Source organism: Lissotriton vulgaris, chromosome 7 (genome assembly GCF_964263255.1).
Source record: "Lissotriton vulgaris chromosome 7, aLisVul1.2, whole genome shotgun sequence".
NCBI classification, from domain to species: Eukaryota; Metazoa; Chordata; class Amphibia; order Caudata; family Salamandridae; genus Lissotriton; species Lissotriton vulgaris.
In genome coordinates, this window is record NC_141695.1 from 1,742,967,151 (window position 1) to 1,742,980,573 (window position 13,423).

General features: G+C 51.5%; 1 protein-coding gene across 4 annotated transcripts in view; it reads right to left on the bottom strand.

Annotated features, from left to right (window-relative positions):
- LOC147706552 (guanylate-binding protein 2-like) overlaps positions 1–6,966 on the bottom strand; it is a 161,001-nt gene extending 154,035 nt beyond the window's left edge. For 2 of the 4 annotated variants that reach the window (XM_086933022.1, XM_086933020.1), the window contains exon 1: positions 6,801–6,936. The gene's annotated coding sequence lies outside the window, so the exon portion shown is untranslated. Of the gene's footprint in view, positions 1–6,659 lie in introns of all 4 variants that reach the window. The other 2 variants (XM_086933023.1, XM_086933021.1) reach the window with 2 other exon arrangements.
- Positions 6,967–13,423: the final 6,457 nt, after the last annotated feature.

Consider the following 13,423-nt stretch of genomic DNA (forward strand, 5'->3'; position numbering starts at 1 on the left):
AGTCTCATTAACAAGTGTGACGGGGCGGGCAGCACACCCGAGGGTCCCGAAGCACTACAGGACTGGTGGTCCGCCGTGCCCCTCTCACCCATTTGTGTCCCCTTGCAGCAGCAGCCTGAACCTCATCAAAGCCCCGAATGGGAGCAGGACGATCAACAGGCATGGAGCTGGGAAGAAGAAAAGGACACCGGCGCCTTTAACTGGGGACACCGACCGGACGAGACTCCTCCCCCTGTGAATGACGATCCGTCAAGAGAGGACGGAACACGGAAGAGGACGAACGGCGTTTCCGAGGAGGCGAGGAGAGAGAGCATTGCGAGATACATCGGAGGACGAAGGAGACGAGGAGACGAGTGATCGGCTGTTCCGTGGCAGTTCCAGCAAGCCCGGAGGCCAACGACCCCACGAGTCGCCCTGCCACGTTCCCACTGGAGGAGCGTGGCTCCAACAGGTACGGGGCAAGTTAGCGGGCTGGGTGGGACAACGTACCTCTCCCCCCCCCCTAGAACCAACACCACCAGTGTATGCTCGGCATACCGTGTATATTTTGTAAATATCCGACAGTCTCTGCACGTTACACTTGAACACCCGGTTTCCTTCACTCCCGGTCCCTTTGCGAGTCGAGCAAACAGGACGGCTGTCCCAACCCTTGTGTTCTGTTTCTTTTGTTTTGGGGTCTGCTCCGACACGAGATACCATCCGGGAAGCGCGTTCCCCACCACTCTGCTGAGTTACGCTTGGGATTTAAAGGACCTGACCGGCTAGACGCTGGATACCCTAAAGAATCCCAGAACCGATCAAGCGGCCTTCACCAGAGAGAGAACCACCAGCCGCCAGAGAAGAGTGTTAATGAAAATAAAGCCATCCTTAAAAAGCACACTTAAGGGCTCCGTATCAGTTCCTCTTGTTCCACCTAGCATCCCACGCCCCCCGCAACAACAAGTAAACGTGAAATACTCGGTGTGGCTGCAATTAGATGGTCGCCAGCCCGCAAAGCTGTCTCAGCCCGGGATGGCACACACGATGGGGGGCTGAAGCCCAGTGACCCCAATGGGTGTTTGGCACCTGTACAGAGGCTAGAAACAGAACTATCTGAAAGGAATTGGCATACTTGTCACCTCTTTTCAGGTTACCATCTCAAATTGCTTAATAAATAGTGCCCATGGTCCCTGGAGAAAAAGCCCACTAAGTGAGAGTGAATGGGCACAATAAATATGACTGACGAGCAGGTAGGAGAGTACTAGCTCCACTAAAGATACAGGAAGGCCACAGCTCGGGACCTCTTGGAGGACGCGGCAGCGGATCAGCACTACACAGGTGGCTCGTGGGGCACACTGAGCAAGAACCAAGGGCTGTAGGTAGGGCGCACAGAGCTACCGGGAAGCTTCAGAGATACGCACCATGTTGTCTCCTACAGCATGCTACATCACACTCACCATTTTGTGCGATCCGGTCTTCACTCAGCTGACTTATCTGGCAGAACCCAAGCTGGCTATGCTGGTGCGGAAAGACGCACACCTTCCTCCGCTGCCACCAACTGCCCCGGGATCCCAGCCCATGTGGGAGGTGCTGCTGGGAGCTCCGCTCTTGCCCTGCACCAGTCCTGGCACCTACAGGTGCTGCTCTGAGCCGCTACTGCTGCCGGCCTATGACGTAAGCGGATGGTTCCGTCTCCCTAAAGCTCTGCTCTGAGTCACTGTGCCTCGCTCCGTTGGTAGAGAATGTTTTTATTCCCAAGAGACAACTGTGTCGCTGGCGCTGGCAGTTTGGTGAGACTGAGGAGGAAAAAAGTTGCTGACTAGCACGGCTGCCGTGAAATGGGAGGCGTGCTGAGAGTAAGCAGCAACGACCAACTACTGTTTAGTTACGCTGCTGGCTTGTTTAGCTGAATGATAACAAGGAAGTAGTCCCTAAATGGTATAATAACAGCCCAGTAGCGTAACTAAACAGTAGTTGGTCGGTGCTGCTTCCTGCAAAACGGAAGTGACGTTTTGCATAGCGAGCCAACCATAAACAGAATAAGAAAAGCAATGCAATGTTAAACAAATGGCGAGCATCCGGACATATTAGCCGCCAATAGGTGGAGTTTCACTCAACAATATAGATAACTTTAAGTCTCGGAGAGACAGCGCATGCGTTACCTAGGCGAGACCTAAAAATATATGTAGGCACACAAAGCTTGAGCAAACACATCTAAGGAGGGAGGGAGAAGGGCGTGGAGAAAGGAAGAGTGAGAGAGAGGGGTGTAAAGAACGGAGGAAGGAGAGGGAGGGGCATAAAGAAAGGAGGAAGGAAGAGGGAGAGAGAGGAGCATAAAGAAAGGAAGAGGGATAGAGGAGGATAAAGAAAGGAGGAAGGAAGAGGGAGAGAGAAAGGGAAGACTGAGGAAGAAGAGAAAAAGAGTTTGAGAGGGTAACTAGAGAGGGAAAAAGAAGGCGGGAAATAGAAAGGACAGATAGAGAGAGAGGAGAGACAAAAGTACAGAACTAGCAATTGCAATGCAATAGGACTCCCATTTACGCAAGACCTATTACATTAGAAACGCAAGTGCAGGCGTGCGAGAAGGCACAAAACGGGAGTGCGGGTGGGGTGCAGGGGGCGAGAAGTCACGGACTGAGGGAGAGGGAGCACAAGAAGAAAATAGTGTGAAGTAAAGGGGCCAGTTGCCATGGAAGGATACTAATGACGTCATGGCTGTCATGAGGAGGGACCAGCAGGCTTAAAACCAATTGGAAGGCAGCATTTAGGACCTAAACCAATGAAAAAGATGGGAGGAGATTGGGTGGAGCTTCAACACCATACTGAATACTGCATGTCTCGCAAAGCGAGCTGCCCATGCGCACTGCCGCTATAGGCTCAACCTAAAAAGAGCAAGAGAAACAAGATAAGAGAGTGGACAGAGGGACAGAAACAGAGAGGGGAAGAAATAGGGAGCAAGGAGAGGAAGAAAAGGGAGCGAGGAATTATAAACAATAAAAAAGGAAAGGGGAAAGGAGCGTGAGAAAGGCAGAGTGGAAAGAAGAGAGAACTGACAAGGTGATCGGGCGAAAGGAAAGAAAGAAGAGAAACATGTAGAGAGAAGGAAGTGGTAAGAGAGAAAGAGATGGCTTTGAAAATGAAAGGGGAAGAAAAAGGAAAAGTAGAAAGATAGCAGGGAGAGAGAAGGACAGAGATGAACGAAAGAGCTGGGTGCCAAAAGGGAATGCAGGGACAAATTTGTAACAAAAAATGAAAGAAATAGAAATGGAGAGAGAAAGTGAGAGAGAGGATGGGAGTGAAGAGTGGTAAAGATATATACTAATTAACGGGCCCTTAATGAGAACTGCCTAAAATTCTCTTGCCATCTTTAGAAGTGGGCTATTTGAGTTGAGGGGAGCCGCGGCTCACAAGTGACTTGTCTTGGTCTTGTGGATACATTATTGAGGGAAGTGGCAAACGTCACACGCCGGCACTTCCTCGTGTGACATCACTTCCTGCAATGGTCACGACCACACTGTAGGTGACAAAAAATATAACCTGCTCCCATCCCAACTACAAAGTAGTGATTTCAGTTGGCTCCCTGCAGACTGGCCATGTGCGCCCTTATTCTCGACTACTCCCCTCATCTGGGGATTCCATGGAGTCTCCCTCACCTCCCACTGAGTGTTCCTCTTCCCTCGTGCTCAGTTCACCTCCCTCTCTCCATCACTGCTGGAAGAGTCTATGAAGCTACCAGATTATGTACCTGCTGCTATTGTTGGACCAGTATTAGTCCACAGCTGTGTCCTAGTGTAGAGTGCTGACACTGGGGGCAGTTAGCAGCACCCAGACTTACTAAAAAGAGTGTTTCACTGTGCGAACAATACCCGCGGGAGGCTCTGATAATCCTCTACATCCAAAACAGGAATCTACAAGGGCCACACTTCACGAGAGCAGGAATCTACCAAGGACACACTTCACAAGAGCTGGAATCTATCAAGGTCATACTTCACAAGAGCAGGACTCTATCAAGGTCACACTTCACAAGAGCAGAAATCTACCAAGGTCACAATTCACAAGAGCAGGAATCTACCAAGGTCACACTTCACAAGGGCAGGAATCTACAAGGGTCACAACTTCACATGGGCAGGAATCTACAAGGGTCACATTTCACGAGAGCAGGAATCTACAAGGGTCACACTTCACGAGTGCAGGAATCTACAAGGGTCACACTTCACGAGTGCAGGAATCTACCAAGGTCACACTTCCCGAGTGCAGGAATCTACAAGGGTCACACTATACGAGTTCAGGAATCTACAAGGGTCACACTTCACGAGTGCATGAATATACAAGGGTCACACTTCATGAGTGCATGAATATACAAGGGACACACTTCACGAGTGCAGGAATCTACCAAGGTCACACTTCCAGAGTGCAGGAATCTACAAGGGTCACACTACACGAGTTCAGGAATCTACAAGGGTCACACTTCACGAGTGCATGAATATACAAGGGTCACACTTCACGAGTGCAGGAATCTACCAAGGTCACACTTCAAGAGCAGCACTGACCAAGAGGTGTCCTGAGTAAGAGCAGATAAATGTCAAAAGGAGCCCCCTTCCAGGATACTGACACATCTCTGCTAGACTTACTGAATTATGTCACATTTTTTAATTTCACACAGCTTTATTCGATCATTGTAAACAGATCATAAAAGCAGAAGAATACGTATAAAAAAAATATCCAGATCAATAAATATTCATATATACATTAATTAAAACATTATTAAACACATGTTGCTGTGGTCCAATTAAAACCTTTAACATCGGTTAAAATAGAAAAAGCAGTTCATAATAAGGTTACAGGGTGCTGCTAGAAACTGTGCCCACCCTTCTCCTCTTCCTGAGGCAGGCCCATAGATATGAGGCAACACGGAAACAGACGAAAGGGTCACGTAGGGCTTTTAAATATACATTGCGACCCGACATTGCCTGAAATTATGATGCCTCAGAATTGGCAGCATAAACAACTTCCTTGCCTCAGAATATTTTTGACAAAATAGTAGGATATGCAGATCTGTCTGCGCCGCAAGGTTGTTACAGGGGATCGATATCCGCTAGCCTGTACTTCTTTTTGTGGATATCCCATGAGTGACGGGATCATGTTTAATCTGAAGCGCAGTAGAATAAATCTGCGCTGGGTGTTGTTTATCTGTGCTAAGTAATGGAAACCATCTCCTGGTATTATTGGGACCAAGTCATACACAATAGTAGAATGATGGATCTGTTTTTTTTCCCTGCGGGTGTATTCTGCTCTTTGGGAATATAGATCTTTTAACCGTTTCTTGGTGACCCCCTTACAGGAGTCAGGGTCCTGAAAGAGTTTTTTCATTCCTATAGCCTTCAATACAGTTTCTACAGGATTTAGCCACCCAATTCTTTTGTAATAATCCAGGTTACAGCATTCTCCTATAATGGTTTGTGTCAAGTCTACCCTAGTTCTTTGCCAAATGGATAGCCACAAGAGGACCAGGGCCATTCTTATGGTGTCACTCAGAAAGGGGAGCCCCAATTGGAGATGTAGAATATAATTTGAAGCCGATTGGGGTGAGGACACACGGTTTTTAAAGAAGGATGTGGTAAATGGTTCTATGTGTTTTCCCTCTCTACCACTTTATGAGAATGTCCTGTGACATGATGGAATGTTAGTGTGCCTCCCTGTGTAAAGATTGTCACTTGGTCATCTGAGGCTGAGGAGCTGGTAGCTCTTTCCTGGTGGGGTTTCTCCCTGTAACTTACTATCTTGTAACCTGCCACCTAACTACCTGTCAATAAAGAAGGATCTTCCACTACACCTGGACTACGCATCCTTGTTTGTGTACCACATTTTGGTGACGTTTCTTGGACTAACCTATGCTGCACTTAAAGAGGACTGTAACTGAGCACTAAGGAAACCAAGGACTGTTTTAGGACTCAGAAAAGATTAAAACAGAAGTAAGTTCCTATTCTTTTATAATTGGAGAAACGCCCAGCAAACCCATTTGCTCACATAAATACGGTCTATAAGCGACGCGCTGCGCAGCAGGGACAGGTGAGCAATTATAGAATAATTCAATCCTCTGACCTGTTTTTTTGAAAACAGATCTCTGTAAATAAAAGTGCATTAGACACCAGGGGCCCCACTCACTCCCTGGTCTCTGACTCTGGGCTCACACACTCCCCATGGAACTCACCCAACGCCTGCTCCTTCACTGTCTCGGTTTGGATCCTAACTTCTGGAGCTGCTCACCTCCCCCTCACCCCTTCCCCCCTTTCCTGGGGAGTCACCTGCTCCCCTCAATAGCACGGCTCGTAACCCCATTTTGGGTGTCTCTGAATACCTCCCTTGGGGTCTCACCCACCTCCTGCTTCCTCACTCTCAACTCAGGGGTGTCACTGAGGCCCCCTCACACTCAGTTCCCCCCTCCCAGGGGTGTCACTAAGCCACCCCACCCTCTCGGGTGTCGCTCACCCCTCCCTTGGGGCTCACCCCCTGCTTCCTCACTCTCAACTCAGGGTGTCACTCAGCTCTTCCCCCTCCCCATCAGCCACCCGGGGTGTAGCTCACCCTCCCTTGGGGCTCACCCCCTGCTTCCTCACTCTCAACTCAGGGTGTCACTCAGCTCTTCCCCCTCCCCATCAGCCACCCGGGGTGTTGCTCACCCTTCCTTGGGGCTCACCCCCTGCTTCCTCACTCTCAACTCAGGGTGTCACTCAGCTCCTCTCCCTCCCGATCAGCGCCCCCGAGGTGTCGCTCACCCCTCCCTTGGGGCTCCTTCACGCTCAGCTCAGGGTGTCACTCACCGCCTGCTCCCTCTCTGCCTGGGGCGTCTCTTGTTTGTCTCTGCCCCGGTGCCGCTCCGGGCTCACAGTCCAGCGCACGGCCTTTCCCTTTCACTTTCGGTTTCCTCTTCTGGTTCCAGGAAGACGCCCATGGGGCGTGACTGCAGCGAACCGCGCCCGCCCCATGCGTGAGCTGGTGGCGGGGTGCCTGCTCCCGGGAGAGGCCCAGGGGGTTTCCCGGCCCATTCCTGGGTGGGACCGCTGCGCCTCGCTCCCTGCCCATGGGTGAGACTGTCTGTCCGGCAGAGAGAGAGACAACCCCTGGGGACAGAGCGTCTGTCGGTCCACACCAGCCTTGCCGTGGCGGTCACGGGTCCGAGCCTGGACTTCCATCAAGGGCGGTGGGGGCGGGTTCCCGTGAGTCCTGGGGTTACCACTGTTGGGCCGTAGCACCGCGCTTCTTCTTTCGCATGGAGGTCAAACCTTCCCGGGCGGGGCGGGGTGTTAAATACAAGAATTTAGATATTGTGGTGTCCCCAAATCTGCAGCCTATGCCCCTGCCGTTCTCAGGCAGTAGTAGTTCAGTTTACTAAACAAATTAGAACATCCCTGGAAAAAACCTTACCTACTTTCACTCAGTCTAGTACAAGTACAGAGCTTTATTTCGATAGGATAATATCTTAAAAGCACATAACAGTTAAAATACAATTCATAATATTAAAAACACTCAATAAATAATTAAATAGACAGTTTAAAACAGTATTAAACAGTTTACAGCTTTGAGTTTATAAGAAACAGGAAGCCAAGGATTGCCTGGAAGAGGGTTCATCACATAGCTTTACATCTGATCACCCACGCCCAACTAAGAAATTTGGCGACCCCACACGCCAGTACTGTGTTAGAATCAGATTGCAGGATTCTTAGAGCTGGGGCATAACATCTAGTCTTGAGAAGGAGGCAAACAGATTTTAACCATTTAGATCTAGGCTTGTTGTAGGCACTGCAGACGAAGAAAACATGTGGGATAGTTTCCAGTTCGGTGCTGCAGTGTGGGCAGGTGGCAGGCGTCTGGAAAGGGGGTTTCCATTTTGAGGTGCGTTCGCGGACTGGTAAGGTTCCTATTCTAAATTGTACATACAAAGCCCTGTGTTTTGGTTTTCTAATAACGTCCAGGTAGGGTTCAAGAAAGGGAACAGTTTTGTGCAATCAGAACTCATCGGTGAGCCTGCCCAAGTTATCCGCTCTAGATTCCTGGGCGTCGACCCACCGCCAGTAAGCCCGCTTGACTTCTAGTTTGGAAAATAAAGCACCGGACTCCCATGCCACCCAAAGGCCGATGGCCAACAGGAGTTCCTTTAATTTGGAAAGCCAGGCTATTTTATGTGACCCCTGCAAGCTCATGATTTCTTTGAGGCCGTCTTCGTAGCTCTCTAGCTCCGGTGTGCGCCACAGGCGAGCCCAATAAAGAAGCGGACGCAGAATTATAAGGTCTTTGATAGATCTGCGTCCAAAATCGTATTGAATGGGCTTGCTAGGGAAACTCCTGGGGATGGACAACAGCTCTTTATAAAATTGGTTTTCAGCCATTGATCGCAGGTCAACATTGCTAAAACACCAGAGCTCAGCCCCGCACAGTGCACTGCCTACTGCTTTTGCTGAATAGATCTCTAGAGCAGGGTCTATAGGTCTAGAAACTGAAGATCTATGTTCCCTGCTTATAGCACCCACGACCCGTTTGTGGTTAAGGGCCATTTTTTCAATGTGGGGTTTCCACTTGAGTTGGTCAGGTATCCTAATCCCAGGATAATAAAATGTTTTGACCCGCTCAAGCGGCTCTTCATTGAGGGTGAGCGTGCGATTAGCTTTTTTGCTGGGATTGAAATAAAGTCAGTCACTTTTTACATACTCTCCTCAATAACCTCACCATACAACTGATTCATACCACTGTGCTGAATATACAAATCCAGATTACAAATATACTCTCAGACTGAAATGTAATGCCTACACTGTTTTATTAATGTAAATTATCTCTCTTTTTAACATTTCGGAAATGTCCCAAAAGTATGTATACAGTCAATATATAAAAACATTTTTCATGGGGTGTGGCCAAGATGGCGTCGGAGTAAGACGCACTTTCGAGTCCCTCCGGCACCCGACCAGCTTAGCTTTGTATAGCATCGTCCACAGGGTGCTGACCGACCTCCAGTCACCTGCAGAGGCCACTGACATCGAGTGGAGCGGTCCGGCGCTGCCGGCGGGGCTGCGGGAGGTCAGAAAACGCCGTTGGAGGAGAGGCGACTTCCGTCCTTGTAAGCACCGGACTTGCGTGAGAAGAAGGCCGGCCCTTGAGTGCGGAGGCACCTGGCGCCGACTGGGCGCGGTGTCGCGGAGCCGCGGGGTTCATCTGCCTTCCATAAAGCCCGCCAGTTCTGCGGCACGCCATCGAGGAAGTCCTGGCGGTTTGGGGCGCTTTGTTGCAGTCAGCTGTGGGGAGTTGGTAGCCGGCCGACCACGTGGAGAGTGCCATCGGCTACCGGAGGAGCTGAGAACGGCTGGGAGCGGCCATTAGAGGAGTGCGCCGGTGGAGCTGGTTGCGGCCGCTGGAGGAGGGGGACGGCCCTACTGCAGAGCAACTTTGGGATCTCTGATGCCCTGACCGCAGCGTGAAACGGCTGTTGACGAGGGAGTAGGCCCTGACCTGAGAGCACCGGTCTGGAGTGAGAACGGACCCGGGTCCTGGGGACGCCGCGGAGCTCCGCGGTAAGCAGACTGCCACAGCCTCGGGGCCTTCTGGTCGGATTGCCTGCTGTCTGGAGCCGAGACACGGTGTTTGGTTCCCTGGAAGAGAGGTGCTGGGGGGGTCGGAGGCCAGAGACACGCCGAGGCCCACAGTAGCGGTACGGCCTACATCGCCTTGCGGACTGAAGAACTAGCCTGGTTTATTCCTCCGACTGAGGCTGTGCCATAGCCTTGAGAGGAGTACGGGGGCCCCGATCTACAGTAGCGGAGGACCCAAGATCAGGCGCAGCGCATTCTGCTGCCTTGGGCTACCGGACGCACGTATCACTACATTGACTTTGGAAGACACCTCCTGGCGGGAAGCTTTTACGATGCCATCTTGGCTGGGCAGCCATTGACTGTGGCGCAGTTACGCGGAGGCCGAAACTGGAGACCTAGTGAGGTCTTGCGCTGCACCTGAGCGCCCCTTGTTCCTGGGGAGTGAGCGACAACCCTGGTCCCGTGCCACAGCCGGAACTCCATGATGTTCACCACGCTTCGTAAGGGAAGGCCGGGAAAGGACGGCACCTCTAAGTCCTCGCAGCAGCCGGCCTCCCCCGGGGCCAGTGGTTCGTCCAAGCAATCGGATGATGAAGCGCCCGCTACCAAGGCCTTTATGACTGAGCTATTCACCTCTATTAAAGAGGACATCTCTGAGCTCCGCGCCCAGTTGGCATCGGATCTCCGGGAAGTGTGGAGAGAGGTAGATGGAATTGGTGAACGTGTAGCGACGCTGGACGATCACGATCTGAGTGTAGCGAACGACGTGCACCAACTACAACAAGACATCATCCGTCTTACTGAACAGAATTTGGATCTGCAGACTCACACAGAGGACTTAGAGAATCGTTCCCGGAGGAACAACATTCGCATTAGGGCGGTCCCATGGGACGGAGAAGCTGGGGACCTCCGTGGATATGTCCAAGCCCTGTTCTTACAGATTTTGGACGAGGAAGATGTGCAAGAAATTAAAATGGATAGGGTACATAGAGTCGGCTTGCCTAGAAGGGGAGGGGGTCCCCCTCCGGACATCCTCGTTTGTGTGCATGACTTTCAGGTGAAGGAGCGCATCCTGCGAAAGGCTAGAGCCATCACTTCCTTGCAATTCAGGGACCACCGTCCACAGCTCTACCAGGATTTGGCAACGTCGACGCTTCAGAAGAGGAGGGAATTCCGCCCTGTAACCTCCTTCCTGCGGGAACGCAACATTTCGTACTCCTGGGGGCACCCCTTCCGTATCATATTTCGATGGCAAAATAGGCTGGCGCAAATTCACTCCCTGCAGGTGGCAAAGGATCTTCTGGGGCTGGAGGACGTTCCTCCCACCCAAGCGACACGTTCCTCACCATCGAGGAGACGACACCGGTCTTCCTCCTGGCATAGAATTGGTTCGTCCCCGAACCGGCGGCGACCGGATCGCGCTGCTAGCTTGCAGGAAAGGGGTGATGCGGTGGTATCGGTGGCCTCGGCCACAGTAGCAGATTCCCAACAAAGTTCTGGAGCAGCGTGACCCCAGATTTTCTGAAGGTTTGGCGCCGGAGGGACTCTGGCCCTAAGGTCCCGGGGTACTATTGTACTTTTGGAGAAGACACCCCGGACCGTGGCCCTGGGGGTCCCTGAGTTGGTGCCCCCACCCCGATTCCAGTCCGATGAGGGCCTTGTGAATTATGGTCCATTGGAACTGCTGAGTACTCTGTTCAGGTTCAGTTTCTTGAGTTATGCCTTATGGGTTTTTGGTTGCAGGGGAGGGGTGGAAGGTGGGGGTTTTCGGGGGCAGGGGGTGCAGAGGGGGTGTTGGGGTTTGGGGCAAGGAGGGAGGGGAGAGTGGTGGCGCCCGACAAATGTGTGTGTGAGGTATTGTTTGCACTAGTGGTGTTCTCCATTGCAATCGTTATCTGGAACCGTACTGAGAAGTACACATTTTCTGATGTTTGCATGGATGGGGGTTGTCTGGAGCTCTGGGAAGGGGTGTGTCCTGTTCCTCATGGGCAGGGGGTGCTTGGGACATTGTTATTGGCGTCTATGTCCGAGTGTTTTCAATATGCGGTGCTCTGCGGATCATCTTGTCTGCCTGGCTCTGGGAGGCCCGATGATGTGGAATTGCTGGAGGGAAGGGGGGCTCTGAAGATTGGAGGAGGTGGTTGGGAGGTGGGTTTGGCCCAGGGTGTGACCGAGATCTGGGCTCTGATCATCCTACTAAGCACACAGAGCGGAGTCTCCCACCATCATTATGCCTGTTAGTATAGGTACCTGGAATGTGAAGGGTTTCAACTCCCCGCAAAAGCGCCAGAAACTCTGGAAGTACCTATCTGATCATCATCTTGATGTAGTGTCCCTCCAGGAAACCCACTTAGCTAGGAAAGATGAACTAAGGCTCCGACATAGACACTTCCCCCTTATTTATAGGGCATCAGCATCCACCAAGCATAGGGGGGTGGCCCTCCTGTTCCGGGCGTCTCTCCACTTTCAGCCTCTGGGGGTGAGTAGCGATAAGGAGGGTCGTTGGCTAATGGTGAAGGGGTCATTATATGGCCGACAATGTACGTTTGTGGTGGTTTATGCTCCTAATGCTGGACAGAATGTTTTTTTACAAGGCCTGATGGACAAGATTGGGGACTTTGTAGAAGGGCACTTGTTCCTATTGGGGGGCTTCAATATGGTGTGGGACAGGTATATGGATAGTTCGGGGGCGCGCAGGGCAGACTCTGGGATCTTTACGGAAGAAACGCAACGGCAAATAGGCGAATTGGGGTTGGTGGACAGCTGGCGCTTCTTACACCCTCAGACCAAGGATTATAAATTTTTCTCTCATGTCCATCGCTCGTACTCTCGTATAGACCATATTTTTATTAGCCAGGCCCTCAGGGGGATGTCCAAATTGCTAGTATTTTCCCACTCTCAGTATCTGACCATAGCCTGGTAGTTTTTGGGTTGCATTGGTCCGTGGGGGGGGACGGTTGTCGGAAGTGGTACTTCCCAGCAGCGTTGGTGCGGGATGAGGTGTCTTGTAAAGAGCTGCGAAGGGCCATGAGAGAGTTTTTTGCTCTTAACCCTCCCTCTGATACATCAGTATATACCACGTGGGATGCATGCAAGGCCTCAATACGGGGTACATGCCTCGCCCTCAATGCGAACCTCAACAAGCTAGGGAGGGAGGCCCTGGAGATGGAACTCGCTGCTTTGGAACAGGCGCACAAGTCAAACCCCTCTAGGGTGACCCTCCGACCACTAACAGCGGTGAGAGGAAAATTGAAAGCCCACTACAACAACCGGGCTGACTTTACCCTCCTGCGCATCCGACGCGTTTCCTACTCCCAGGGGAACAAGGTGGGGCGACACCTGGCCCGGCAGCTTCATGATAAACGCGAGAAGGATTATATTGGGGGTATACAGGACCATACGGGCTCTGTTCGGCACAGGGATGCGGACAAAGCAGCCCTTTTTGGCCGCTTTTATGCAGATCTTTATTCGAGCGACGCCCTTGACTCGGATGCCCAATCTGCGTTCTTGAATGGTCTCCCTATACCACAGGTTTCCAGGGAATGGAATGACTTGCTGTCTTCCCCCATCACTAGAGAGGAGGTATTCGACGCCATTAAGGCTCTGAAACTCCACAAGGCCCCGGGCCCTGACGGTTACACGGCCTTGTTCTACAAGACGTTTGCGTCGGACCTCTACGATCACCTGGTTTCCCTCTTTAATACAATGGCGTCTGATGGGAGAACCTCTGAAACTATGGCCGAGGCTCTGATTACCATCCTCCCCAAACCGGGGAAGGACCTTACCAAATGCACGTCTTATCGCCCGATAGCGCTCCTTAATCTGGACGCTAAGTTGTATTCTTCTATTCTTGCTGGTAGGTTACA